At 42.7% G+C, this 27,193-nt stretch overlaps 1 protein-coding gene across 2 annotated transcripts in view; it reads left to right on the top strand.

Moving 5' to 3' along the window:
- PSD3 (pleckstrin and Sec7 domain containing 3) overlaps positions 1-27,193 on the top strand; it is a 593,519-nt gene that overhangs the window by 14,244 nt on the left and 552,082 nt on the right. The window contains exon 3 of one of the 2 annotated variants that reach the window (XM_079143340.1): positions 9,372-9,498. The exons of the other annotated variant lie outside the window; for it this stretch is intronic. The gene's annotated coding sequence lies outside the window, so the exon portion shown is untranslated. The remainder of the gene's footprint in view (positions 1-9,371; positions 9,499-27,193) is intronic. 2 annotated transcript variants of the gene reach the window in all.

Here is a 27,193-nt window from a genome sequence, read left to right on the forward strand (position 1 = left end):
CCCAGTTTGGTCAGAAGGCAGAGAGAGCAAAGGGGAAACGTGCACAAGCACCTTCAGTGTACTTTCCATGGGAATGGGGACAGGTAAACGGGTTTAGGATTGACTAGTTTGAATAGTTCCAGTGGATTCTGGAGTATAGGGGCTATAGCTAATTTTTCTGGAACCTGACCCTGGAGTGACTAGGACAGGAAAACAGTAGCCCAGAGTGTCAGAGTGGCATAGAGGAGGTGGAAGGGGTGAGGGCTTTGGACTGGGCCACCTGTGTGTGAAAGGCATTCTCAGGGAAAGTCATTTGCTATCTTTAGGAACCAGCTAACCCTGGAAAGGAAAGTATCTCCAGATTCAGCAAGAACACAGATGGCGAAGCGTGGGGGATGGAAAAGGACCTGATTAATGCAGTTTTGTTCTCTAATCTCTTCTGCGTGACCTCTAGCTACACCCAGAGTACCCCCTGCCCATATAAAGCTGGGCTGATCCTAGCCAGGAAGTGGCGGTAAAACAAAGCAAAGCCCCTGATGATCCAGCCCCATACTCACCTGTGGTGGGTTCTTGCTCAGTGCGTGGGTTCCCACAGCTAGTTCTTCTGGAGGATGGGGCTACTTCAATGAGATTTTAAAGATGCGCCTCTGGGGCCCTCCAGCCGAATCCCATTAAAGTGGATGATGACTCTCCCCATGGCCATTTTCAGCCTCCTCTCTTCCCTGGGTTGCTTTGATTACGTCTACTCCAGACTCTTTCTGCTGAAGTGAGGTAGGCGTGCCCCTGGAATAAGGCCTTAGAGAAGCCCCCCTTTTGTAAATGATCCTGTGTGACTCTCACCCATGGGCTGCCCCACTGACCCAGGGAAGAAGCGTGCCCCTGTGCCCCGCCATTGGTGGACGCTAGCATCCTTCTCATACTGTTGCTTTTCTGCCTCTTTCTGCGCAGCTGTGCTTGTGCCAGCTTTCCAGTTTGGGGGTCGGGGGGTCCTACTGAAGCTCCTCTCACACCAGGGCAGGAGGGTATGGCTGGCGGAGGGGAAGCTCAGCACCAAGTCACCTCACTTCCTCTTCATGTTCAATTCTTTCACAACCCCAGTTGGCTGAAGCTTTCAGCTTTGTAACAAACATCTCCAGATCCTTGCCTAGGAGGACTTGGGAATGTGACAATATCTGCACTCTGCAGTTTCTCAGTCTTGGAGGCAAAACTAGTCACATTTTAATATCTTGTTCAAATTAAACATAAAAACTACTAAAGGAAAGGGGAAAACACCGTTGAACCTGATGTGATTTGCAGAGACTCCAAAGGCTTTTGGGGGAAACCACACTGACCATCTAGAAGGTGAGTCAAATACTAATTTTTTATCATCAAATCACATCAGCAGTTATACCTTATTTGCTCAGTAATTTAATACCATATGGATGCTCACAAGTTGGCTTAGATATGTCTTCTGTATCAAAAGTATATTTCCCAATATTTTTATTTCTGGTTAGTACTTCAATCAAAGGAAGAGTTTGATGCCATTTCTATTTAATATAATAGAAGTTATTAGAGATTTTATCCAGTAGCTGTGCTTTGACCCTCAGCAATATCAAATAATATAAATTGGGGGGCTGGGATTGTGGCTCAGTGGTAGAGCACTTACCTAGCATGCATGAGGTACTGGGTTCAATCCCCAGCACCGCATAAAAATAAATAAGTAAAATAAAGGTATTGTGTTTATCTACAACTAAAAATATTTTTAAAAAATACAAATAGGGGGTTTTAAAGCTTATTTTATGTCCCAACTTGCTTTAGATAAATTTGATTGGCCTATTGGGCTTAAAGGGATTTCACCTTTATTCACATGAAATATTCATTGAATAATCTCCATCCAATGGCTTCTTCCATATTTCCATTCAGAGCAAGGCTTACAAAAATCGATGACCTGACAACAGTATTTCCAATTTTATTCCTAGAGTGTGTTTGCTTTGGGTGGTTGGCCTAGTCCTTTTTATATTCCTGTAAATGAATATCTGAGGCTGTCATTTATAAGAAAAGAAATTTATTTATTGTACTTCTGGAGCCTGGGAATCAAGTCATAGCAGTGATACTATCTTCTTATTCATTTGTATTGTCTAGATTTTTTAAAAAATCACTTAAATTATGGAAATAATTAAAATCTCATTTCACCTGAATAAATTTTAGCTCGTAAATTCAGGCACTTATGTCTCACTGTAGCAGCGTATAAGGCAGCCAGAGGACTTTAAATTACAGATAATAAGTATTAACCAATAGACAGCTAGAAATTAGGGTAAGGAGGTAATAGAAGGCTTGAGAGCTGAAGCAATAAGCTTTCTGGTTGAACTAGATTGTCCTGCATATATAATGTATATGTCTTAAATAATTTCTGATCTTAAGAAATGGCTCAGTGAGTCCTAAAGTCAGAGACATTAAGCTTGAATCCTAGTTCATTCAGTACCATAACATACCTGGGTGTTCGAGTTTCTTCACATCTAGTTTGGCATCGCCTTATGTTAGTTAGGCAAGAGTTAACCTGTCACTTTCCCTTAATAAGTCCTTAGACAAGAATGATGACTGAACTGTGGCAGGTGTGTATTACTTCTTACCTGAAAGTATACACAGTTCACCTGTGTATCCAAAGTTTCAAAGCTTCCCTCTTTACTTGGTGGCAGCTTCTCTGTTGGCAACAGAGTTCTCCTTTGGGGCTGTTTGCATATTCAAGCTATTCGTGATGGCACACGTTTTACACTTACTGTTTTACAAAGGATTGCAGCACTTGCTGGATCAGTGTCTACCTGGTAAGCCATTTCCCCATTTCTAATAAAACTCTAGTTTCTTAGAGCATACTATTTTCTGGACTTTGTAGGAAGCAGCCAGAAATTAGTGTATGTTACCCAATATTCTCCTGAGCTTGTTTATTTCCTTGAGCTCTCCATTTAGCTTGGCACGGTTTTGCTCTTATCCTGGAGGAAGGTAGAGCCCTGGTAGGGACACAGGGCAGCACTGGAGGGAGCTCTCTGCTTCCCACATTTGAGCAGAGCCTGCAGGTCATGGACACCTGAGAGGTTAAGGCCAGGTCTCTCACTGGCTCTGGTAGAGCCCAGACTGAAAGTGATCATTTCCTCCAGTGTCCCCTAGGAACACAACCACCACAACCATGTCCCATTTCAGATCTAAGGTCTCAATTCCCTACGCTTTCTTCCAGACAAAAGCAGTGCCCAGAGAAAGTTTCTTCCACCTGAGCATCCCTTCTCATTTAAAAGGGTCGACTTCCCAGGAGGCATGGTGATTAGAGGGAGATGCTGTACATCAGTAGGTGTTTTTGTTTTCCCCTTAGCTCTGGTCACTGGAGGCCATTCCTTGCACTCTCATGTGAGTTCACTTTGCTCCCATTCCAGTCTCCCTCAGCCACCTCTGCTCTCGGCAGAAGGTGTGACTTCCTGGCTTATTCAGAGAACAAGCTGCGAGGTGTTCTTATGCCTCCCTTTCCCTCTTTTTTCCTCCCCAAGTTAACACATCGTCATTCATTCTTTCCTCCACCTGTCTTAGGGAACATGAATCTCTAATTTCCCTTTGAAATCATTTTCTCTCACCTTTGCTAGTGAGCTTTCTCCCGTCCCACCTTCGCAGGGGATTTCTCTCATTCGTTTTCTACTCCTGCTCTCTCTTCCCTCCTCTGCCTGTGATCATCTGCAGATCTCAACTTGTACAAACCTCTCCTCTCATGTCACCTTCCACCAGGTTATTTCCCTGACCCTCCTCCTCTTTGCCAGACTTCTCAGAAGACAACCTGCTCACTTCCTTCACTTCTCAACCCTGTGACACCTGGTTTCGGTGCCATGGATACAGCACAGCTCACCCATCTCCTAGCTGCCAAATCTGGTGTCCTTCTGAAGGGCGTCTCCCTGGACCTCCTCCTTGGCTCTGGAAGCCACTCCTCTCGTCCTTCTCCCCCCTCCCTCCCTCTTGCCCTCACCCCTAAGTGTCACCCAGCATTCTCTCCTGGGGTCAGAGTGAGGAGGTAGACCTAGTGGGGGGGTCCAGCCACGTTGTCCCTAGCGACTTTTGTTCTTTGGTTTCTGTTTTACTTCTTCCATAGGTTACGAAAGAAATTAGAATGCTTCCAAATATCGACACTAAAACCTGGAAATCACCATTTTTGTTTCTTTGGTAAGACAAGGAAGTGATGTTTGGTGACAGAGGCCTCGACCATTCTGTCATGTGCTGGCTATCAGGATGGATCAGAACACAGGAGGGGTTTTTATGAGGACAGGTCAAAACCTTTATGTTAACTCAGAATGAAAACCGGAGCTAAGCTGTGCTGCACAGAGTCCATGTGCCTCCGTGAGCCCAGGTTCCCAAGAGAGGACAGGGTAGCACATCCCACTGCAGTGAAGGGGAAAATATTTTTGAGGCACAAATACTGGGTCTTTATTTACAAACTTGTGATAATCGTTGCATGTTGCCAGGCGCCTCTTTGCCAGGTCCTTGAGAAACGTCCAGGAAATCACCCCAAGCAGCTTGCCTGGCTCTCCAAGTGTATTGCCTTACATGCATCTCCAGAGTGAGAGGACTCATTGCTGCTGCAGATCTGTGTGTGCAGACTGTCGTCACTCGCCTACTTCTTGTGTCAGCAAAGTCTTCTTCCTCTTCCCTCTTGCTCACGAGACTATTTTTCTGGAAACCATTAATAACCCCTGGAAAATTGCACTTTCAACTCTCTTCCAAAGAACTAAAGACTGTTGTGCAAATACTGAACCAAAAGGGGAAAACTCTTTGTAAAACAGTTAGGAGGGACTAAAGAGAAGCAGGAAACCGGTCAGGGAAGCTCTGGTAACTCCAGATGCCTCTGTGGCCCCATGATATCCACAAAGAAAGAAGCCTAATAACCTGAGATAGGTAACTGAGAGCTTTAGAGTTTCCAAATTTATTTAATGTTGCACTGATTGCATGTCTTAGTAAAGTTTATTTCTAGCACTCATTAAAAAAGCTCAATATACTGTTTTGTGGTTTTTTATTTAACAGGAAGTAAGCAGACTGATTATATCAGACCCCAGTGGTCCTTTGGTTTTCTTTTATGTAGACTTGATTTATGGAGGAATGTGAACACTCTTGACAATTTTCCAAGGGACATTTATTTCAGCCATGCTATTAAGTTGTAGAAGAGTTATCTGAAGACTCTTCTACTTTATTTTTATTTTTTGACTTTTATGGATCTAGATTATTTCAAAGATTTACATAAGCCTGAAACAGTTCTAATTTAAAATGGCCTGGCTGGGAAGGGGTTGATCATGCTCACCATACTGTATATTGTTTATGCTTTAGTCAGTCTCCCAAATATTTCCATCCCTCTACATCTAAACAAAAGTTTGCTGTTTATTCATTTGTGTTTAGTTTTCCGTCACATTTATTTTTCAAGTCAAAGCACTCACTAATGACTTGGGGAGTCAAGTGGCCCAGTTCCATTAGCGTCATCCAGCCCGAAAGGAAGGAACATCCAGCGTTCAATGTGCAACCCAGACACAACATCTTGTCCTCAGAATCTAATTTCTCCAGGAGTTGAATAGTAAAGAGTTGAGAATCCATTCTTTCAGAATACTGTTTTGACTGAAGTGAACCTGGGATTTATGTTTTAGATGCCCCTGGACACGGCAATTCCGAAATCATCTCTCTTACTGTCTAGCAGACCAGAGAGCAGACAAATACATGAAATGTGGTTATTTCCTTTTACTTAATTTATAATGCTGTTGCTGTAATCAGTAGTAAATAATGAGTATGGTTTTATTTCACACTTTGCCTTGTACCAGAATTACCTGGAGAGCATATTAAAATATAGATGGCAGGGCCTCACCTCCAGAGTTTGCAACTCCATGGTTCTAGGAAATAATTTGCACTTCTAATAAGACCCCAGGTTACAGTCGTTGCTAATACAGAGACCACACTTTGAGAGCCTCTGTTCTAATTATAGCACTTCAGTGTGATGCTTATACAAGGTGTGAAATCAGTTTCTATTTTTACTCTGAATCAAGCAAGGGAAACTGAAAGATTAATGTGGGAATCACAATTTTGATGAAGAGCACATAACAGGGTAAAATTATATTCTTGAAAACCTAGTGTCTCCTGTGCCTTCACAAGTATAAAACAGCACAGTAAAACTCCTGAGCCGAAGAAGACAGATTACCTTTAGTTCAATGGCATGCTGCCAGGGGGCACATCTCTCTGGCTTTGCCATTGCAAATGGTAAGATCTGGGGTCAGGTGTCTATTGTTGAGGTTGGATCCATGAATTTATAAAGCCTGTCTAACCAGAATCCCAATTGCATCTTCAATCTGGATGGTCTCTTTAACATTATCAAATTTGTCTCTCATCCAGCTGAAAGGACTAAATCAACACATCTTTCTAGAGCCAAGGCTCAGTCCATTAGGTGTCCTTAAAAATTGTACCTTTGGAATCTAAAGTCAACTAAAATTCCCTATTCAAAGAAATAGTGCAAGTAACCCAGAATGTTTTGTTTTTCTTTGTTTGGCTTTACTTTTTTTCTTCAGTGTTATGTATTTATGGGTTTTGAAGCCTATTTAGGGTGTTAGTCGTCTCTTAATATTCTCCACGCAATGTTTCCACTTTTTCTAAAGCAACAAAAGAGATCAAGGAGTTGACCCTAGCACACGCTCAAACGCTATAAAGAGAAAGCAAAGACATCACAGGGCAGCATCACTGTAATAGACCATGGGTGTGACCGAGGATGGTCATCCATCAGAGCCTGGCAGGAGGGTGTAACAGAAGGCAGATGAGCCACAGAGAGCGTGGAAGAGGAGCTTCAGGAACTGTTCTGGCACTTGCCATACAGGGCTGATGAAGAATATTAAATCCCACAACAACACAAGTGCCTAATTGTTTTTCTTTCCAAACATTTGGTGTCAGGTAACATGTAGTGTGCATCCAAAGGGCTGTTTAGACTGGGTTAGCAAAGTAACTCCCCAGAAACATGGGGAAACAGTCAATAATGCTACATTTGGCTACGACTGCCTCGCATTTGCTATCTCTGACCTCTCTTGTCTGGTGGCTTCTCTTGGATTTCCAAATACGTAGCGGTCACCGTCAGCATTAACTTTCAGCCTTAACTTCTTATCTTCAGTTTTTGTCTCTTTCTTTTTATCTTCTAACTCTCCCCTTACCAGCCCCTTCCCCCTTTAATATATGAGATGACTGAAAACAAAAGCATTCATACCTCCCAGGAGGAAAAATACTATTATTGCATAGTATGCTTAGAATTGAGTCTAGTCTCAATTATATTTTCCAGATTATTCAGTCTCATTTTTTTTTCTTTTTTCCAAGTTTCAAACTGGAGTCTCCTCCAACTTGCTCACCAACTCCCAGCTTACTTTATTTTACCCAGCTGTGTGTGCTCACAATAACCCTTACCACTAGGCTTTCCAAAATATAACTCGGAAGGTAAATGGTATGCAAACATCACATGCAAAAGCAATTAAGTATACATGATTTTTAATTCTGTCTGTGGTTTTAGGTGGTTAATACTGTGCCCCATATTTTTAGTAGACCCTAAATTATTTTTTAAATTTTTTAGATGTTGATAGACCTTTATTTTTGTTCTCTTATTTATTTGTAGTCTGAGAATTGAACCCAGTGCCTCACACATGCTAGACAAGTGCTCTACCACTGAGCCACAACCCCAGTCTCAGACACTGAATCATTGATTGACTATCCCTCTCCCCTACTAATTTAATGAGGCCAAAACTGAGTATGTTTATTCTCATGCTTGTTCTCAACCATTTATATAGCCAACCACATTTATAACAATTTCTTGAGCTTGAAGAAAGGATAAATTATTTTTCTTCACAAGCCCCTAAGGCTACAGTTGTAAGTTCAATTCACAATAGCTAGATTGTGGAACCAACCTAGATGCCCTTCAACAGATGAATGGATAAAGAAACTGTGGTATATATACACAATGGAATATTATTCAGTCATAAAGAAGAATAATATTATGGCATTTGCAAATAAATGGATGGAATTGGAGAAGATCATGCTAAGTGAAATAAGCCAATCTCAAAAAGTCGAAGGCCAAATGTTTTCCCTGATAAGTGGAGGATGATATATAATGGGGGTGGGGGGATGGGGAGTGAGAGAAGAATGGAAGAACTTTAGATTATATAGAAGGAAATGAGAGGGAGGGGGTGTATGAAAAATGAGACAGACATCATTACCCTATGTACATTTATGATTACACGAATGGTAATCATGTACAAGCATAGAAACGAAATGATGTACCCTATTTGTGTGCAATCAAAATGCAGTCTGTAAAAAATTTAAAAAATTAAAAATTTTTAAAAAACAACCTTTGGGGGTGCTAAGACTAAAGACTAGTAAGCAAATCAAGCTGAAAACAAAGAATGAATTCAAGGTATTAATAAGCTATTAATAAATACTCTATGATCGCTAGCTCATGTATAGGTACATATATGGCTTGATTTTTCTCCCTCTTTCTCCCCCTCCCCACCTCTCTCTCCTTCTTAAGCATTTACATCTGGAACCACATAAACATCCCCTAGCAAATTCAGCTGTGTCCACACAATTTACAGTCTTGTTCTGGTTTGACATCATACCTAAACAGGAAGTGATTGCTCGGGACAGAGAGCAGGGGCTGTTCCACCTTGTTTCCAAACAATTCAGAACCAACACTGGGGTGGATGGTTTCTCCTGGGACCCTCCTTGGTGAGGGGCTGTGCAGTGCCCCCCTCGGTAGTGCTGATTCACATCACATGCTAAGGACATACACTTCCATGAAAAGGGGACTCTGAGTCAGGCAGAATGTCAGACCAAGGCTTTGGAAAGATCCCATAAATCCTGAGAGTTCTCGAAGGTAAGACTGGCATGTGGGAAGAGGAGCTTAGAGAAAGCAGAGGTCTCTGGGGCCAGGCTTTGTCAGATCCTGCTGGTTGGACTTGGAAGACACACCAGCCTCTGGGGATGGTGGCTCATGATTTGCATAACTTGGAGTCTCACCTGTCAGAATGAGATGACACTGAGGTAGCACATCAGCACGTGTTTTCCAGTAGAAAGAAAAATGAGGATAAGAGGCCTTGAAGGTTTTTGTTTTTCTATTTTGGGAGGGGAAGCATTTAGGGTCACTCAATAGTCACATGTTGATTGGTTCAAATGCACTTTTCTAATCCAGAAAAAAAATCCAGTGTTCACTAGTGTGATGGGACTTCAAAAAGGGAATTTTAGAAAATATATTGTTTTTCTTCTGGATTTCAGGGTAGGCAGAGACTGTGGGGCAGCCTCGTGGTAGGGGATCAGGGAAAGGGTCAGGTAGTTGAGGAATGCTAAACCCTGCAAAACATTTACATGCTACTTTTATTTACCAGTGATACAGATTATGATCTGAGAAATAGAAGACAGCAGATTTTATACTCTCGTGGTTGAGACTGCCACAGATACAGAAGCTACAGTGCCTGGCATCCATGAGACAGTAGCAAAGGACACAGACTCTGGGTGAGCAAAGGGACCCAGCCACCTGGGCTGCAAACGTCAGGGGTGCCAAAAGATAAGTGACAGCCTGGCAAGTGTATAATTTATTGAAAGGGGTGGCAAAAACCTCAGTGATCATTATTATTTATCTCGATGCCTGAAGTTTTGGGTACTTCCTGAAATTGTGTGTCCTGGGCAGGTGCCTCATGCCTCTCTACCTGGTCCCACTCATGGACTTTCTAAATGAACTGAACTGAAGAGCAGAAGAGAAATGATCTACTGCAAAGAGGGTTACGGAAAGCAGAGTTCCCAGAGAAGACCAGGGAGGCTGTCCTGAGTTGGCTTCTAATTTGTATTGGGAACCTGTGACGTATGCTTAGGTCCAGTGTAAGTGGCTCATGGAATCTTTGAAAAAATGAAACAGAAAACTCATTTTTCAAAATTATAGCTAGGAAATACACGCTTGCCTTTAATATGGCGTGGGGGCTTGAATCGGTGGGCCTGCAAGAGACATGTCCTTCTCTTGCTCCCCGAGACCTGTGAATGCATCCTGTTTTTAAAATTGGTCTTTGCTGAAGTGACGGGGTCAAGGGTCTTGAGATGAGGAGCTCAACCTGTGTTGTCTGGGTGAGACCTAAGTTCAAGCGCCATGTCAGGGCGAGGACAGGGAATTAGAAGAGGAGAAGACACACAGAGGAGGAGGTGGCAACATGTCTAGGAGGCAGAGCGAGGCATAATGCTGCCACAATCCAAGGGACGCCAACAGAAGGGGTATCCCCTTCTGCAGCGTTCTCCCCTGGAGCCTCTGGAAGGAGTGCACATGGCCTCCAGTATGTGAGCAAATAAATTGCTGCTGTATTAAGCACCAAGCTTGTGGTCATTGGCTATGGCAGCCACGGGAAACCAGCACGACATGGCAGTGAACTGATGAACGACAGCTTGGGAAGTGGAATTGTAATGCTAGCGATTACTGGAGGCGCGTGGTCATCTGTGTACCAAAAAACCCTGAAGGTGGAAATGAGGCCTGGCCTTAAGTGGGGCAACCATGAAACTTATTGACCATGTTGGAAGAATTTGAGAACAGAAGTGGCTACCACCAGGGCTCACACCTGGACAACAGGCTGGAACCAGGACCCCCCCGAGTCAGCCATCCTGTGTGATTAATGACCTAGGATGTTAATTTTCAGCAAGTTAGCGGTCACGGGCAAGTTGGTTATTGGAGCCACAATCTCAGTTTATCAATTACAGGCATTTAAGGAGCTTGAGTGCAGGTTACGGCGATTTCGGGTATTTTCGTGCAAAGGATGAGTTAGAGAAGTGAGGACAGGGTGGCCGGTGAGGACAGGATTTTGTTACCAACATCACCCAGCAGATGTGCTCAGAAAAGCAGAGAATCTGACCCCTGGGGAAGAGGAGCTTTGCAGACCTGGAGGACCCGCCAAGCAGGGCCCACCTTGTTACTGTGGCAACACTGCATGGAGTCAGAAGCCACCCTCCAGTTCCTCCAGGGGTAACATCAAGGGTCCATTTGTGCGTGTTGGTCATAAACAGCAGCATCTGTCTTTCAGTCTAAATCTCATGGTATTTTGGTTATTAAACATGCCGAAGAGGCTCAGCCCCTCGGTAAGAAATGTAGGACAAAAAATGTAAGATCTCTGAATCCACTTAATAAGGTAGAGTTATAGCTTCAGGATCATACAGCCCTGTACACCTATGCGTGACATTTCTAAGTAGAGCAATTAGTCTTGTGTTTTGATTTAGAAATCTGAATTCATCTAAACAATGTAACACTTGAAACTGGTATGTTTAGTGCTTTTTTGGTTTTAATTGTGTTAAACCTGTAGTGGAATGCAAAAAAAAGATTTTTTATATTTCTAAGGTATATCAATGAGCAACAACTAAGATTAAGCAACTCAATTAGAAATATTTCTGTACACCAACAATGTGCTGGGCACTCTGTTATGTGCTGGGGATACCACGATGTGGGTACGTTCTCCCTGTTCCCACTCTCTGCCTCCTGCCCTGTACCCTGGGAGGCTGGCCTCCACCAACAGGTTCCCTGGCCTTCTGGCTTCTGCTTAGGATGGATCAGGTGACGGAAGCTCCCTGCCAGGGGATCTGGTGGCCTGGCCACTCCTTCCAGGCAGGGCAGCCCTGTCTGTGACTCTAGTGGGTTTCAGTAGCTGCTCAGCCTGGGGGTGGTAAATAGGTGGAGGACAGTGGGGGTGGTGTGGGGTGAGCAAAGAGGAAAGGAGGATAGTATATTTCTTTCATTTTCCTAAACTGTGCTCACATCTTTGTAAATAGTCCCTTTACTAAATTCTCTCCAAACTACTAACTGGGGGTACTAGGACCCTAATGAATGAAGAAAGTATTACACACATACACCACCAAGGAAGCCACTTCTTAGATGCAGAGAGGGATACATCAGGAGTTAACTGCACCAGGGAAATGTAAAGGCCTGTGCAGAGATGTGGGAGTCCTCAGGAAAGATCCATGACATCTTCCTTGGAAAGGTGGAGGTGACAAGAGGCAGAGAGTCTCCACCCACAAGGCAGCACTTGGGCTCTTGGGGACATGGGAAGTGGTGGGCTTTCCTTGCATCCTTTCAGGCCTCAAGACCTGAGGACCCTGGGCAGGTAGGAGAAGATGGTGGCACAGGCTCGGGTAGAGAGGAAGCTCCTGGAGAGCCCATAGCGATCCTGCTGTTCCTATTTTGGAATAAGGTACGTGGTGAAATGGAGCATGGACCTCGGTCGGAAAGCTGGGGTTTCGGTCCTGAAGGGCTCACTACCTGTGTGGACGCAGGCAAGTCTCCTAACTGCCCTGTCCGATTCCTCTTGTAGGATTGCCACGCGGCTGACAGGAAAGCCGTGTCTGTGCGCACGTCACAGGACTAAGGGCCTGTGGACCTTACAGGTACAGGTAAAGACGGAGCAAGATGAGTCACGAGTCGATAACGACTATAGCCAGGTGACGGGGCCATGAGACTTCATTACATGGTTGTCTCTGCTCATGGGACAAAATACAATTTATTTTGAAACACTTTCAGAAAAATTGCAAAAATCGTACAAAGCATACCTGTGTACCCTTCACCCAGGTTCTCCAAGTGTTAGTCACTCGCCCTCCCAGCTTTCTCATCTTGTGCGTGTGTGTGCACACGAGCGTTATGTTTACTGAGCCATTTGAGAATAAGTTGCAAGGATGACTTTTACCCCTGTGAACGTACATTTCATACAAATTCATTTTCTTACATACCTATACTACATTTAACAAAAATCAGGAAACAACACTGATATAATCTTATCTAATCTACATATTTCCTTCAAATGTCATCAAATGTCTCACTAATTTCCTTTATAGTAAAGAAAAATACTTTTTTTTTTTTTTTTCTGTTCCAGGATCCAGTCCAGGAACACGCATTGCCTATAGTATTTGTTTAATCTCTTTAGTCTCCTTAAATGTGGAATGTTTCCTAAATCTTTCATAGTCTTTTATTACCTCACCTTTAAAAAATTTATAGAGCATTTTTTCATGTCCCTTAATTTAAGTTTTTGTCTAAGGTTTCCTTTCAATTAAATTTAATTAGCAGGACCACAGAAGTGATACGTCGTCTTCTGAGTGCATGATATCCAGATTTACACCATGTCTGTTTTTCACTTTATTTCATTGTGATATATTTTACTTGATTAAGGTTATTTATCCCAGTGGAGTTCTTTGTTATTAATAAACATCTTGTGAGGAGATAATTTACTTCTTTTTTTTTTTTTTTTACATTTTTAAGATAAATGGGAAAGACAGATATCAAAATTTTAGAGTAACTTAAATTTAAATTCAAATGGGAAATCACCTTTAGGCATATGAAGCTCAGAAGAAGCACTGTAAGATGGTGTGCTATTGTACAAATGATAGGTGGAGCAGGTTCAAGAAGAAAGAGTAGATAAGGAAGTTAAGGCGGTATTTGCAGAAATCGCTTATAAATTTTGATCAGAATAAACAGTGAATAATGGGATTGGTAGTTGACTGAAAATATAAGGTGAAGTAGGGATTGTTTTATGTTGGGAGATATGAGAATATTATATTATGCTGATCCGAAGGGCCCAGTAGAGATGGGGGAGGTAGCAGGTGATTCAGAGTGGGGATAACCCAAAGAAGGAGTGATCAGAGGGTGGCTGCAGGACACTCTGTACTTGTCACCTGGCTTCGAACCCTTGTTCTGCCTTTTACACTCTGTGTGACTTAGGGAAATAAGTCACTCTTCAAAGACTAAGATTGTTGAGAGTTGTTGAGAGGATTGACTTTGATGATACTTATAAAGAACCCAGCACAGTGCCTGCCCACAGTGAGTGTCGAGTTAGTGATTTGAACTCACTATCATTTGATATCTTAAAATTGGTTTTAGCTCATTGAGCTGGATTCTGGGGAGTTGCCAGTTCTTTTGTCTGTTTCATTGATGTGGATCTATTGTTTAGCCCATCTTTAGAGTTTTAAATTTCAATAATATTGAATATTTAAAAATAAACACATGCCAGGAGCAATGGTGCATGCCTGTAATCCCAGGTGCTCAGGAGGCTGAGACAGGAGGATCGCAAGTTCAAAGCCAACCTCAGCAACTTAGCAAGACCCTAAGAACTCAGTGAGACTCTGTTTCTAAATAAAATGCAAAAAAGGGCTGGAGATGTGGCTCCGTGGTTAGGTGCCTCTGGGTTCAATCCCTGGTACCAAAATAAATAAGTCATTAAATATGTGAATATTTTACTAAATTTGACTATTTAAATTATGTTGAGATTCTCTCTTTTTTAGTGTCTTGATCTTTCATATGTTTTCTATTCCCTCTTTTAACTTTTTAATTATTTAAAGACGGTTACTCTGTAGGTCCCTTCTACTATTGCAGTTGGGTGGAGAGCACACATTTTCCTATATATTTATATCTCCTGCTTTCCCGTTAGGGGAGTGTGTGGTTTGTGAATTTTTCTGTGAGCTCATCTTCAGAAGTTGTTTGCTTCTATGGGTGTCCCAGGAGCCTTGGTAGGAAAACGTCCCTGAAGATTTGGTTTTCGTTTCCCTCTGCTAAATGTTCCATGGACTTGATGGGTCTGGAAACCATTTTTAGGTTAATTGTGCAGCTATGATTCCATAAATTAGGACTCTACACTTACGAGTGGTTCAGGATTGGAGTTTCATTTCTTTTAAGAGGATTTTCTGGTTTGTTTATTTGAGCTTCATTTTTAAATGGTGTCCTAACCAGAGACATGCTAGTCGTAGAGTTTTTCCAGGAACTTAGCTCTTTCCCAGTTTCATTCCCCTACTTTGCTGAAGCCTAAGACTCACCGCAATATTCATTTGGTAGCAATAAAGTCTCAAGTTTTGGGCTCCATATTGAGATCCTATGTCCTCCAGGGCCACCAGAGGCAGTGTGGAAACCTGCCACTCTGCCCCTAGGCCTGCCTCCTGCTGCTGGTCCAATGGCTCTTTCAATTGGCTCTGTGTTTACAATTTACTGTCATACTTGAGCTGTCTGTGGAAGGGTGGGGGTCTATTTTAGTTTAAATGTCCACATTGTTGTAACCAGAGCTCTGCCACTTAGTACAGGTGATATAGAGAGTTTAGATACTGTAAAGGGACCCAGCACAGAGAAGTTCCTGAAGAATATGCAAATCATCCTTTCCTCTGGAATTCCTGAACAGGCTGGATCAAGAGATGTGTTCCTGGAATGCATCTCATCAGAGTCCAGGGAAAATTGCTTTTCCTGCATTGCGTCTGGCACAATCTCCTCCATTCACACAGGCAGGTTTTATAAGAAACAACTCTGTGAACCCTCTCTTTGCCTTGACTGTAAGATCACATTATTCTGTTCTGTCAGGCCTACTCCCAAGTAACAGGATAGTTCTCATTTTATGGAAACTCTGAGTAACTACGAATGTTCTCCTTGAAAGGACTGTCAGTTGTGGCCAACTTCAAGTAGAAATGTAGAATATGGGATTCTTCTCTGCCCTCCACCCTTCCCCGTGGTACTGGAGATGGAACCCAGGGCTTGGTGCATGTTAGGCAAGTGTTCCACCATTGAGCGACCTCCCCCGCCATGAGTGTGGGGTTCTTGGCATGCATCACTGGATTCTCACCCCATTCTCAACACCATATTATTACACGAAGCTTATGTTTATTTTCTCTTTTGGTTTCATATGTTAAATGTACGTTGCTGGAGCAACATGGGCCTTTTGGTCCAGCCAAAGTCACTTCGTGTATAAGAAAACAAATGGCTGAAGCCCCACATAGGAAAGAGCTTCTGTCCTTGTGGGAGGAGAGAGGCCTGATGGTGTCAGGCTCCTCAGCAGCCTGTTCATGATTCCTGTCCTTCACCCACAGCCGAATCGAGGAGGTAAAGTAAGACAAAGAAGGACCTCAGAAGGGCAGGTACTAGACAAACGTCTGTCCATCCGGGAAAGGAGATCGGGAAATCTTGGTGTTCTGCCGATAATGAAGTTCCACTTGCCTTTCTCAGTCTTTGGAAGAAAGAAGGTGGTGGCTCTCATGTTGTCAAAATCCCGAGGTGCCTTGATAGGAAGAGGGAAAAACAGCAGTGGAAAGCAGCCAGGCGGACAAGGGCTGATTGCCCTCTGCAAAGTGATAATGCCCTGGCCAGGCAGGCAGTCTTCTGCTAGGCATCCCTGGGCCTCTACCAGGCAAAGCACGGTCAAGGTCAGCTTTGGCTATAGCCTGACACCAGAGTCTGACTCATACCTGCCCCTCAGCTGGCTTTTACTCCAGCTGATATTCAGAGCTTGTTCAGGGTTCCTTAAATGCAGGTGAAGAATATCCAGATTCCCAGCTTATGTGTAAAAGGACTCTATTCAGCCTAAGCTTTGACGGGGTACTCTAGAAGCCACCTGATGGCTGTCTCCCGAGTTCCAGGGCCACTGGATCCTGAAACACATGAGAAGGCCGATCTCATGACATGAGACTAAAAGGAAACAGGAAAGAACCTGTCAGGACAGATGGCCAATGGGTCAGGGGCTGACAAGTCCCTACACAGAATTAAAGTTAATCGCTCTACGGGACCTGGGACCAGTGCCACAGAGAGGGAGCTGGGGAGGGACCTCCAATTCCACAGAACTTCAGGTCACACGTCTGGGAGCTCAGGGAGCAGAGTTCCATCTCCACTCTGAATGAGATAGCTTCTCTAGCCTTAACATCCCCACAGTTAAAATGACGTAGTTGTGTGAAATGGACTCACATTCCTTGAAGCCAGAGGGCACAACTGTCCCAGAACATAAGGGAGGGGCACTTAAAACACAGGCTCCTAGGTCCTGCCTACACTGGCATCCTTTATGGGAGGAGCAGAAACCCTCACCCCCAAGACTCCGGAGCAGTGTCCACCCTGCCTGGGACATCTGGGGTTCCGATAAGGCTGTAGCTAGTTGACCCTTAACTGTAATCTAGAGAGTTTTGCAAATGGCGGACAAACTGTGCTTGCTTATCCTGTACCACGGCAGGCATCACTAATGGATCATGCTATTTATTTTCCTCAAAACTCTTCTCAACTCCAAGCCCCAAGCAGACACTATTAATAAATCAGAGTAGGATTTCTGGGTGAACTTGACATCCCTGCTCTTGTCTCTTTCTTTTTAGTTTGACATTCTTCATTGTGTACCATCAAAATTAATTAGTTTTCATGGGAAATTTAGCTACTCCACGATAGGGCCATATTTTAATTAGGGTTATTAGTAATTGAATTCTTTAGGCAACAGTCTTTGTATTTCAAAATTACTAAAGACGAAGTCTGTCCTCCTAATTTAGCACTGGATAAACAAAGACACAGTTTACCACAGAATCAATTATGGCATTTGAAGAAGAGAAATAGTCAACATGTGTCTGGAAGAAGCATAGGCCAGTTACTCATGACACTGGATGATGATATTGTTTTTCAGTTCTGAGTAATGGTGTTACTTTTGTCTCCTTTGGGAGATTTCCATAACCTAATAGAGTTTCACAACAGTTGGCTCTAATTATCTTTGACTTAATTTAATTCATTTGGTTTAATTTAGATTGCTTTGCACCAGGGTATGTTATTAACCCTTATCCTTGCAAATGCACATAGCAATTATTAAGAGGCAGCTCTAACGTTCCCTTTCCAAACTGGGCTAAACATTCTTCTGGGTTGGTATTACATCATCTCCTCTAATGTTTTGATGCTCTTCCCAGAATTATTTCCAAGTGTTCCACATTGTGATACATACACTATAAAAACCATAACATCTTCTACCGGTGAACTTATTTCTGTCACTATGAACATACAAGGTCTGGTGGGTTCCTGACCTCCACAATTTGTCGCCTAGAATTTTGCCTGATAAAATCGTATTTGCATCTTCTTGATTTTTTTTATGCATTCAAAAATGGTTTCTTCCAAAACTCATAGAGAGGATCAGAGAAGATAGGAACTAGGGAGTAAAACAGAGGAAGCCTGGGCTATCAGAAAAAGCCAGGGAAGGCTTGTGTTCTTTCAGATGCAGCAGACCACCTGGAAGAAAGTGAGATAGCCAGCTCAGTGGTGCACTCTTATCCCAACAGCTTGGGAGTCAGAGGCAGGAGGATCATGAGTTCAAGTTCAGCCTCAGCAACTTAACGAGGCCCTGAGCAACTCAGTGAGACCCTATCTTTAAATTTAAAAAATAAATAAAAAATATAAAGGGCTGGTGATGTGGCTCAGTGGCTAAGCACCCTGATTTCAATCCCTGGTTACCCCTCTGCCCTGCCAAAAAATATGAGACAGGCAGAGGATTTGACAGCAGGGTTTCTTGACTCTGATGATGAACGCTGCTGAATAAAGGGGGGGCCAGGGCTGAGGACGCGGCTCAGCGGTAGAGCATGTGAGAAGGCCTGGGTTCAACCCCCAGCACTGCAAAAAGGAAAAAAAAAAAAAAGAGAGAGAAAGGGGCTGGGTAGAGGTCAGAGGTGCCCTGCATAAATAGGAAGCCCAGCGGGTGGGCATGGCATGGTCATTGGTACAGGACAGAACTGAGGAGCCTGGGCCGTCCTGGAAAACTGTCCCAGGGTCAACTTCTGGTAGAGGCTGACTTACTGTGGAAGTAATAAAGCTGACACTTCAGGGCCCTTTGTGCCCATGAACCTCTTTCAAGACCCTGGGAAGAGCCTCAGCAATGTGTTCACATGGTCAGATGTTCTTGTAAAATATATGCAAACATTTTAAGATGTGCACATTTTGTAGGTCAAGACCTCTGTCTCTGTGCATCCCCACTTCCCCACCCTCTTCTCATGTCGACTGTGTTCAGAGTGCACACAGGATTTGGAGGTTCTAAGGGGAAGTGAAATTGGAGATATCTTGAGTGGATTTTAGTGAGTTATATTTGTGTAGGTTTAAGTTATTGCTAACTGTCCCGGTGTGGGAGTAGAGTCTAGGGTACTGCTGTGTGCCCCATGCCAACTTCCCCTGTTGTGGTCTGAGAATGCAGGTCTAGAGGTCAATGCTGCAGGATAAAGATGGTGTATCTGGATGGGTGGAGGAGAATCTAGGATTTAACATGCTGAGACTGAAAATGGTCTGTGAAAAATACTTCCTCCTATCAGACTTGTAAGATGATAGCCAGAGGATTCTATTTTCAATTCACCTGGTCCAAATGCAAGTGTTCTTCTGTCAGGAATAGATACCATAATCCCTCATATAAAACAATGAAAGTCACACACAATCTTTCTTTATCAAAGGAAATCAATGAATGAATTGATCAGACTTATGTGTGCAGGGTACAGACCTATCCCTGAGCTGCAAACAGGGAGTATGTCTCTGTGTCTTAGTGACTTCATGCACCTTAACATATTGCTTGTGTCTCAGAATGTATTAATATATCTTCTTCTAACAAAGTCTGGTGGGCCCAGAGGAAACGGTGTGGAAAATAGTCCGCACAAGTGATCCAGTGGTACAGCCACTGAGTTCCATCACTAATCATTTGTCAACCTGGGTAGCAGAACAGCAATCATTACCGTTTAAAGAATGTGTTCCAGTGGCTCTTGTGTGTGCCTTTGCTTCAAATTAATTTAGTATATTTCTTCAGATTTATTGTTCATACTAAAACTCAGATGCAAAAAGGAAGAAGTACCCTCCCGGAGTCCAGACTATATACTGAGACTAGCAGAGTTTAAGATTCTACATTTCATAGCAGAAATTTTTAAAAATAAAGATAATGGAAAAGACATGGAAGAATCTGAAAAGAATTATGAAGGTCAGCATAGTTTTAAAAGAGAAAGAAATATTAAAATGAGTAAAGTAAAACTCAATTTGTGCCAACAGTCCACAAGACCATTGGCCGCTTCGTTTTGATGAATTCATTGGTGTATACTATGGCCTCTTTTATAGTATTTGTACACTTACTGAAAATATAATGTTTTCTGCAAAATTATCAGTCCAATAACACTTACAGAAAATCAAACATAATATAGAAGCACATTTTTTAAAGACATTTTAAAAATAGATATTCTGGAAACATTTTTTTGAATGATCAGACTATTGTGTGATTCTGACTGGCCTGTTCCAAGAGGGCTCCTGCAGGTTGTTTTATAAGTTGTTTTCAATGGCACAGACCCTACTTAGGTCAGTTGCAGGTTGGCTGAATCTGTTGAGAACCTTCAAAAGTCATAAAGCACAAGAAGGCTGTTTGCTTATAGCATGCATTGATCAAATTCAAATGTCTGGAAGAACAACAAAGTGCAGTATTATTTTGATTCATCAAAGGAGTAGTGTTTAGTGGAAAGTTTACCTTTCCAATGTCACAATGAAAAGTGACTTTCTTCAAATAATGGAAGTTGCAAGAGAATCCTGGAATTAATTTCTAAATTTGATTTATTCTTGAGTAATTAGAAATTTTTAAATAAAGCAATTTTCTTACCCCAGTTTATAAAATAGTACCCAAAATAATGGAAAAATGGGCACAACATATTTTATATAATCGAATAAATCAGATACCACTCTATTGTTGTAAATTTCACCTCACATATGGCAATACTTATCAGTTGGCAGTGACTGTATATTGCTCTCATAAAAGAAAACCCTGTGAGTGATTTTCTGCCAATTGAAAACCATCTACCTGTGACTTTATTCAATAAAGTGAAGCAAGTGCCCATCGTCTGACAACACAGTCCTTCTGAAAGGGAATAAGAGGCTGCAAAGCTCTTTTCAGAACAGAAATCATCACATTCCCTGATCCCTTCCAAGAAAAAGCTGCTCCTCTAGCTCCACAGGAACAAAAATGTGGATTTCTGCAATATTTTCACAACAGTTATTATGTTTGCTTTTCAGTTTGATCAAATCCAACAAAAATATAATGTACGCCACATTCAAATGTGCTAAGTAGTTATGTTTAAAACAAGGGAAAAGAAATAGTAGAAATTGATTTGGGATCAATACTAATCTATTTTAACATTTAAAATCACTTCCTTTTTTTTGCACCAAGTGTGTCCAATGTGTATTTCACGCCACAACACATTTCTCTCCAGCCACATTTTAGGTGCCAAATAGCCGCCTGTGGCTAGTGGTTACCATGCAGGACAGTGCAGGTATTGCAGTGTGGATTTTTTATTTTGTTTTGTTTTTGTTTCTGTTTAAATAATTGTTGTTTATTCATTTATTTATGTTTATGCGGTTCTGAAGATGGAACCCAGTGCCTCACACAAGTTAAGCAAGCACTCTGCCCCTGAGCCACACCCCAGATCCTGCAGTGTGTTTTTAACACATTTGCCACCTGGGGTTTTCCTCTGATAGAAGTAGAATGCAATGCAGCATTTTGCCCACCTCACAGGTGTGCAAAACTTGCAGCTGCAGTGCCAGACAATAGTGAGCTCACCTCTCTGCAGGGCCAGATCATGCGACCGCCGTCTGGCCGGAACCTCTCCTAGGTGGCTGGAGGAGCCACAAGTGATGGAAATAGAAAAAGTGAGGTCACTCATGCCCCTGGAGGAGAGGTAGGACAGGAGCAGCAACTGGGAGGTCACCAAGGAGAGCTGGTGCCCAGCAGCTGAGTCACATTTTACTCACAAATTGCACAAAACCAAGACTTGCAAAGCTATCCAGAAGACACCTGGAGGGAGCTACTGGGGAAAAGGAGGAGAGGCTGAGGAAGCAACTCACTCCACTGAATGCCAATAATGGCGCTCCAGGGCCCACTTGGTGCCTTGGAGAGGTGTGACAATTCACTGAGCCTCAGAACAAGTTGCTGGCCATGGATCTTTATCCTGTCTTTGAAGATAATTCCAGTAAAGCTCAGCTAGGTGAGCATTCAGTCACATATCACACAGTAAGAAGTGGAATCAATTTGGTGCAGGTCTGTGATGCTTCAAAGTCTCTGCTCTCCAGACTGGTCCATAACACCCCTTGCCCCAACACCACCAAAGGAAAGCCATTCCACCTATGACTTTATTCAGTGAAGTGTAATTTTACTTGGAAATGATATTGTACTTAGGATCTCAGGAATTAAAGACACAAAAATTACTCCCACACCAAAATTACCACACCCCAGTTCTGGCATTGCCTAAAAATCTAGGGTGCTCATTCCCATCATGCTTCTGATCAAGAGTATCCTGGGAAATAGGAATTATCCACTGACAGCGAAAAACAAACACTATAGTAGCTGTGTATGGGCTTTATAAAGATTCCTCGTTTACTCTGCTTTCCAGAAACACCTTCTGTCATGGGGGCAGGGACCACCTACATTGTTCAGTATTTCCCAATTTCCCTTTTAACTGGTACAGCCCTTATTTCCTTCAGATATTAAATGGATGGAGTTTATTCCTGCGTATTACCCTTTTTCTCTCTGGTAGATGTGCTTATTAAGTAGGAAAAGAGACCAAAAGTTCAGGAAATGAATCTCAGTCTGAATGAGTGGCCTCCAAATAATTGAAAGCTGACTGTCTCCTCCTAAGCTTTTGGTATCTTAGCATTTTCAACATTTTCATTTGAATGTTGATTTTCTTTAAGTATCACGTCAATTTATCATTAAAAAATCATCATTTCCCACACAGCCTTCATTATTATAATAGAGTTTTATTTTCCTTAGCAGGCTACCTGTGTTCTGTTTTACTCACATATTTGCACATAACCAAACAACTTGCATTCTATTTTCTTTGCACATCTGATTGAAAAATTAAGTCAGTAGTCTTCAGGTGGCCATTAAGCTAGTGTTGACTGGTTCATTATTATCTGCATCACCTGGAGACAGTCACAGACTCTGGGAGGTCATGCTGCTTAGCTCTAGGCCTCTAGTAAATTAGTAGCACAGTCAAGAACTGGCCAGGGTCTCGCCCCTCAGATACCTTGCCTCCATTGAACACGGCTCAATTCCCAAGGCGTGGAGGGAAGGTTAGGCTCACAGACAACTTCAGAGGAGTCCATTGCAGATAATGAGCTTCCCCTGTACTAATGATGGTGCATGGTAAACACTGTCAACATTTATTAAACATTAATAGGCACCAGGTCCCCTGCTAGGTGTTCCTCAATGTGCATCATCCCACACCATCCTCACGCCACCCTGTGAGGTAGCTCTAGTGTTTTCCCCAACTTTCTCCAGAGGAAATGGAGGAGAGAGAGATTAAATTCTAACTAGCAAGTGTAGAACTGGGGCTGGCCACAGCTCTGTGATGACAGAGCTATACGCACTGTGCCCTACCAATGGGAGCCACCAAGTGAACATGCTTCTTAAGATGAACATGTCATGGCATTTGCAGAGAAATGGATGGAATTGGAGAATATCACGCTGAGTGAAATAAGCCAATCCCAAAAAACCAAAGGATGAATGTTTTCCCTGATAAGTGGAGGATGATATATAATGAGAGTGGGGAGTGGGGGTGAGAGAAGAATGGAGGCACTTTAGATTACATGGAGGGAAATGAGAGGGAGGGGGTATGAAAGATGGTGGAATGAGACATCATGACCCTGTGTACATGTGTGATTACACGAATGGTGTGAATCTACCCCGTGCACAACCATAGAAACGAAAAGATGTACCCCATTTGTGTGCAATGAATCAAAATGCAGTCTGTAAAAATAAAAAAATTAAAATAAAAACAAACACACATTGTAAGTGGCAAACATATCTATTGCCACTAGTTACCTATTTTAGGCCAACCTCACCATCTTTAGAGACCTGACCCATGGTAGATTTTCCTCATAAGATGGTTTTCACACTTGAGTGCTGCTGTTTGAGATTAAATAACCTTGAACAATCAATGTAAAGGCTCTGTGTTAACAAGCCCAAGTTTAAATAGTAGCTCCATCACTTAGCAGCTATGTCAACCTGGGCATCCTTAACTGTCTAAGCCCTGGTTTCTTCCACTCTTCTGTGAGGATTTTAATAATGTCTACCTCACAGGATATTCATAAAGATTGAATAAAATGATGTTTAGCTTAGCACATAGTAAAACTGCTGTATAATACTTAACTGGTGTTCTTTTTATCGACGGTTTTGTTGAGCACCTGTTAGGTCACACACTCTTAGTTGTACTCAGTGTTAAAATCTTTTTGTAGGGGGAGAGAGAGGGTAGCATTTGGGTTGTGGGAAGAAGAGTAGGCGCCGGGTCTTGGAGATGCCTTACATTCTACGATACATTAGTTGTACATCCCGGAGACCTGTGAGCCTAGATGGATGGAATCCACAGAGGGTCTTAGGCCACTCCTACACCGTCCCTGTGGCCACTCTCTAGCTTCTCTAGGCAATGCCTAGGCATATCTACATCTGCCATTTTGCTAGAGAAGATATGGCTTGAAGCCACTTTTAAGAACCTAATCACCCAGCTGGAAAGTGGACATGCCTCACCAAGCACAGTGGCCTACAGAAGAGGGGGCTAAGGAAGCTTCTGGAGCTGGGCCCAACTTCAGCAACACCACATTTGAGCCAGGACTTGTAGGATATGGAAGTTGGTGCCAAGGACAAAATGCAGCCAGGGCTCTCTGAGCAGAGAGAACGGCGTGAGTGATGAAAAGACCAGAGTTCACGTTGGGGAACAGTCTGCGAGTCAGAGTGACTGCAGTTTAGGAGTAGGTTGGGAAGTCAACCTACAGTGGTAGGTTGCACCAGATCGACTGCAGGCTAAGGCATTTGGAGTTGGTCGTATTGCTAATGGCTAGCCCCCAATAATTTTGAAAAAAGGAAATAGAGGGGTGGGAGGGGTGGGGGGAAGGGAAAAAATAACAGAATGAATCAAACACCATTACCCTATGTAAATGGATGATTACACAAATGGTATGCCTTGACTCCATGTACAAACAGAGAATCAACATGTATCCCATTTGTTTACAATAAAAATTTTAAAAATTTTTAAAAATAAAATAAAACCCAAATATCAAATATAAAGCAAAATCTTTCTTAAAAAAGTAGATATTCACTTTTCCCCTTCCCAAAGTTAATCACATTAAACAAAATACACAAAAAAAAGAAAAAAAAAAGGAAATAAGATGATTAAATGTTCATTTCAGAGAGAGAAAAAGATCAGAGTATAGTGCCCACTGAGAGGGCTTCTCCAATTTTATCACTCAGAATATGCTAGATTATGCTGCAATAAAACCCCAAATCACAAAAGCTTAAAATCTGTTTATTTCTCTCTCACGCTACATGTCCCATAAGGCTTAGCAGGGGTTTTGCTCCATCTGTGGCTGTACCTGGTCCCAGGGAACATAGGTCCCTGGTCAGCAAGAGAGTTGAGAACTGGTCAGTAGATTTGACTACCTACAGGAGAGCCAGGACCGTTGGTAAGACCTAGGGTATTTGATGAGCCTCGCTCTCTGCCACACCAGTAGATAAATTTAACACCGCCTGGATGGAGCTGTCTTGGAGACCTGGGGAGTGTGGGGTGAGGCCTGTGGAGCTCAGTCAGGGCAACTGGCTGTGGAGAAGGTGATGATATTCATAAAAGGTGTCCTGCACCTGCCTCTCCCCTTCATCCCATTGCTGCTGCAAGTGTCAACTCACCTCTGTTGAGAGAGTTATGGATAATGACAAAGAAAGCTGCTGCAGATTCTAGGTCTGGCCAGGCGCAGTGGAACGTGCCATGCCTATAATTCCAGTGACGTGGGAGGCTGAGACAGGAGGATCACAAGTTCAAAATCAGTCTCAGCAACTTAGGGAGATCCTGTCACAAAATTAAAAAAAAAAAAAAAAAAAAAAAAAAGTTTAGGGCTGAGGATGTAGCTCAGTTGTAAAGTGCCCCTGGGTTCAATTCCCAGTACCAAAAAAAAAAAAAAAAGCAGGATTCTAGGGCTGGAATGTGGAGTTTCAAAGTCACAGCCAGGTGTCAACCTCAACTTTTCAGGAATGTGGGTCCCTCTGTACCCAACTTCCTTTTTTACCTCTCTGTTCTATCAATAGACAAAATAAGCTAGATGACCTTTGGGTGAGAAAGAGAAAAGAAAAAGAGGAGACTGACAGTGGCCGAGCTGTTGTACCTGAATAATCGGTGGCAATGTGTGGTAGTGGTATTCAGAGGCAGTAGGACTTTGAATTACCTTTTCCCTCTCCACGTACTTCCTGTCTTCTCTTTTGTATTTGCTCATTTTAAAATTCAGTATCATTAGTTTTTATCATTTAAGGGCAATGTGTTAATTTGAAACGCAAATCAGAAATTTTACTCTTTATACTGTCAACCTCTGTGACAGAGAGGTTAACACCTGAAGTTTTAATTTCCTTAATTTTTTTACCCTACACAAGTGAAGAATGAAAGATGAGCAAAGAATGCTCTCAGTTTCTCTGTGAAACTAATAATAGACACAGTCAAGGAACTTTGAAGCCAGGGTGGGGGCAACTGCTCAGGCGAAGCTGGGAGGAGGGGCTCCGGGCCCTGGGTGGCACCTGGCCTTGGGGTCTATGGGGCACAGAGTCACTTCCCCCAGAATGGGGGCTGAGTGGGGACACAGCAGAACCAGAACAGGGTCACACTTACTTTCCTAGGTGTACATTTCTTCCCATACCTGCAGGGCCAGGCCAACATCTGACTTTTCCAACTATCTCCACCTGTCCATGACTTAATAATTAAAAGTTATTTTTCATTGTTAAAAGTTTTAGTATGAATATGGGCTGCGTATCCCTCATCTGAAGTGCTTGGGACCAGAAGTGTTTCAAATTTCAGAATGTTTTGACTACTTGAAACATCTTCCTATTCATAATGAGATATCCTGGGGATGGGACTCAGACCCAAGCACAAAACTCATTTATGCTTCATACACACCTTTTACACAGAGACCTGTCATATGAGGTCAGGTGTGAAATTTTCCTCTGGTGATGTCATGTAGGTGCTCCCAAGTTTGAGATTTGGGAGCTTTTTGAATTTGGGGTGTTTAGATTAGGGATGTTCTATATATAGTTTAAAAAAAAATCCTTCATGTAGACAAAGTGTATATTGGCTGTCTAATACCTAGCACTGTGACAGTAGCTAGCAGCGGGCGCAATATTTTCTGAACAGACATAAAGATGGGCATTGAAAGGACCAGAAGTTTGGGGATTTCATGGATCTAATTTTCCTGTCTGAAACTAGCCAGGATGGCATCTTGTGGTTACATCACTGCGAACATTCTTTCCCTCTGCATCACTGGAAAGTTTACTCAAGTGTTCTGACTGTCCAGCTGTTTCTAATCAAGTAAAAGGAAAACTAAAAAACATGCTCTGGACTGAACACAGCCACCACCCCCCACCACCACCCCAACCCACCACACCATTGTTCTGCTGAA

The sequence above is a fragment of the Sciurus vulgaris genome (assembly GCF_902686455.1).
Source record: "Sciurus vulgaris genome assembly, chromosome: 5".
Lineage (NCBI taxonomy): Eukaryota > Metazoa > Chordata > Mammalia > Rodentia > Sciuridae > Sciurus > Sciurus vulgaris.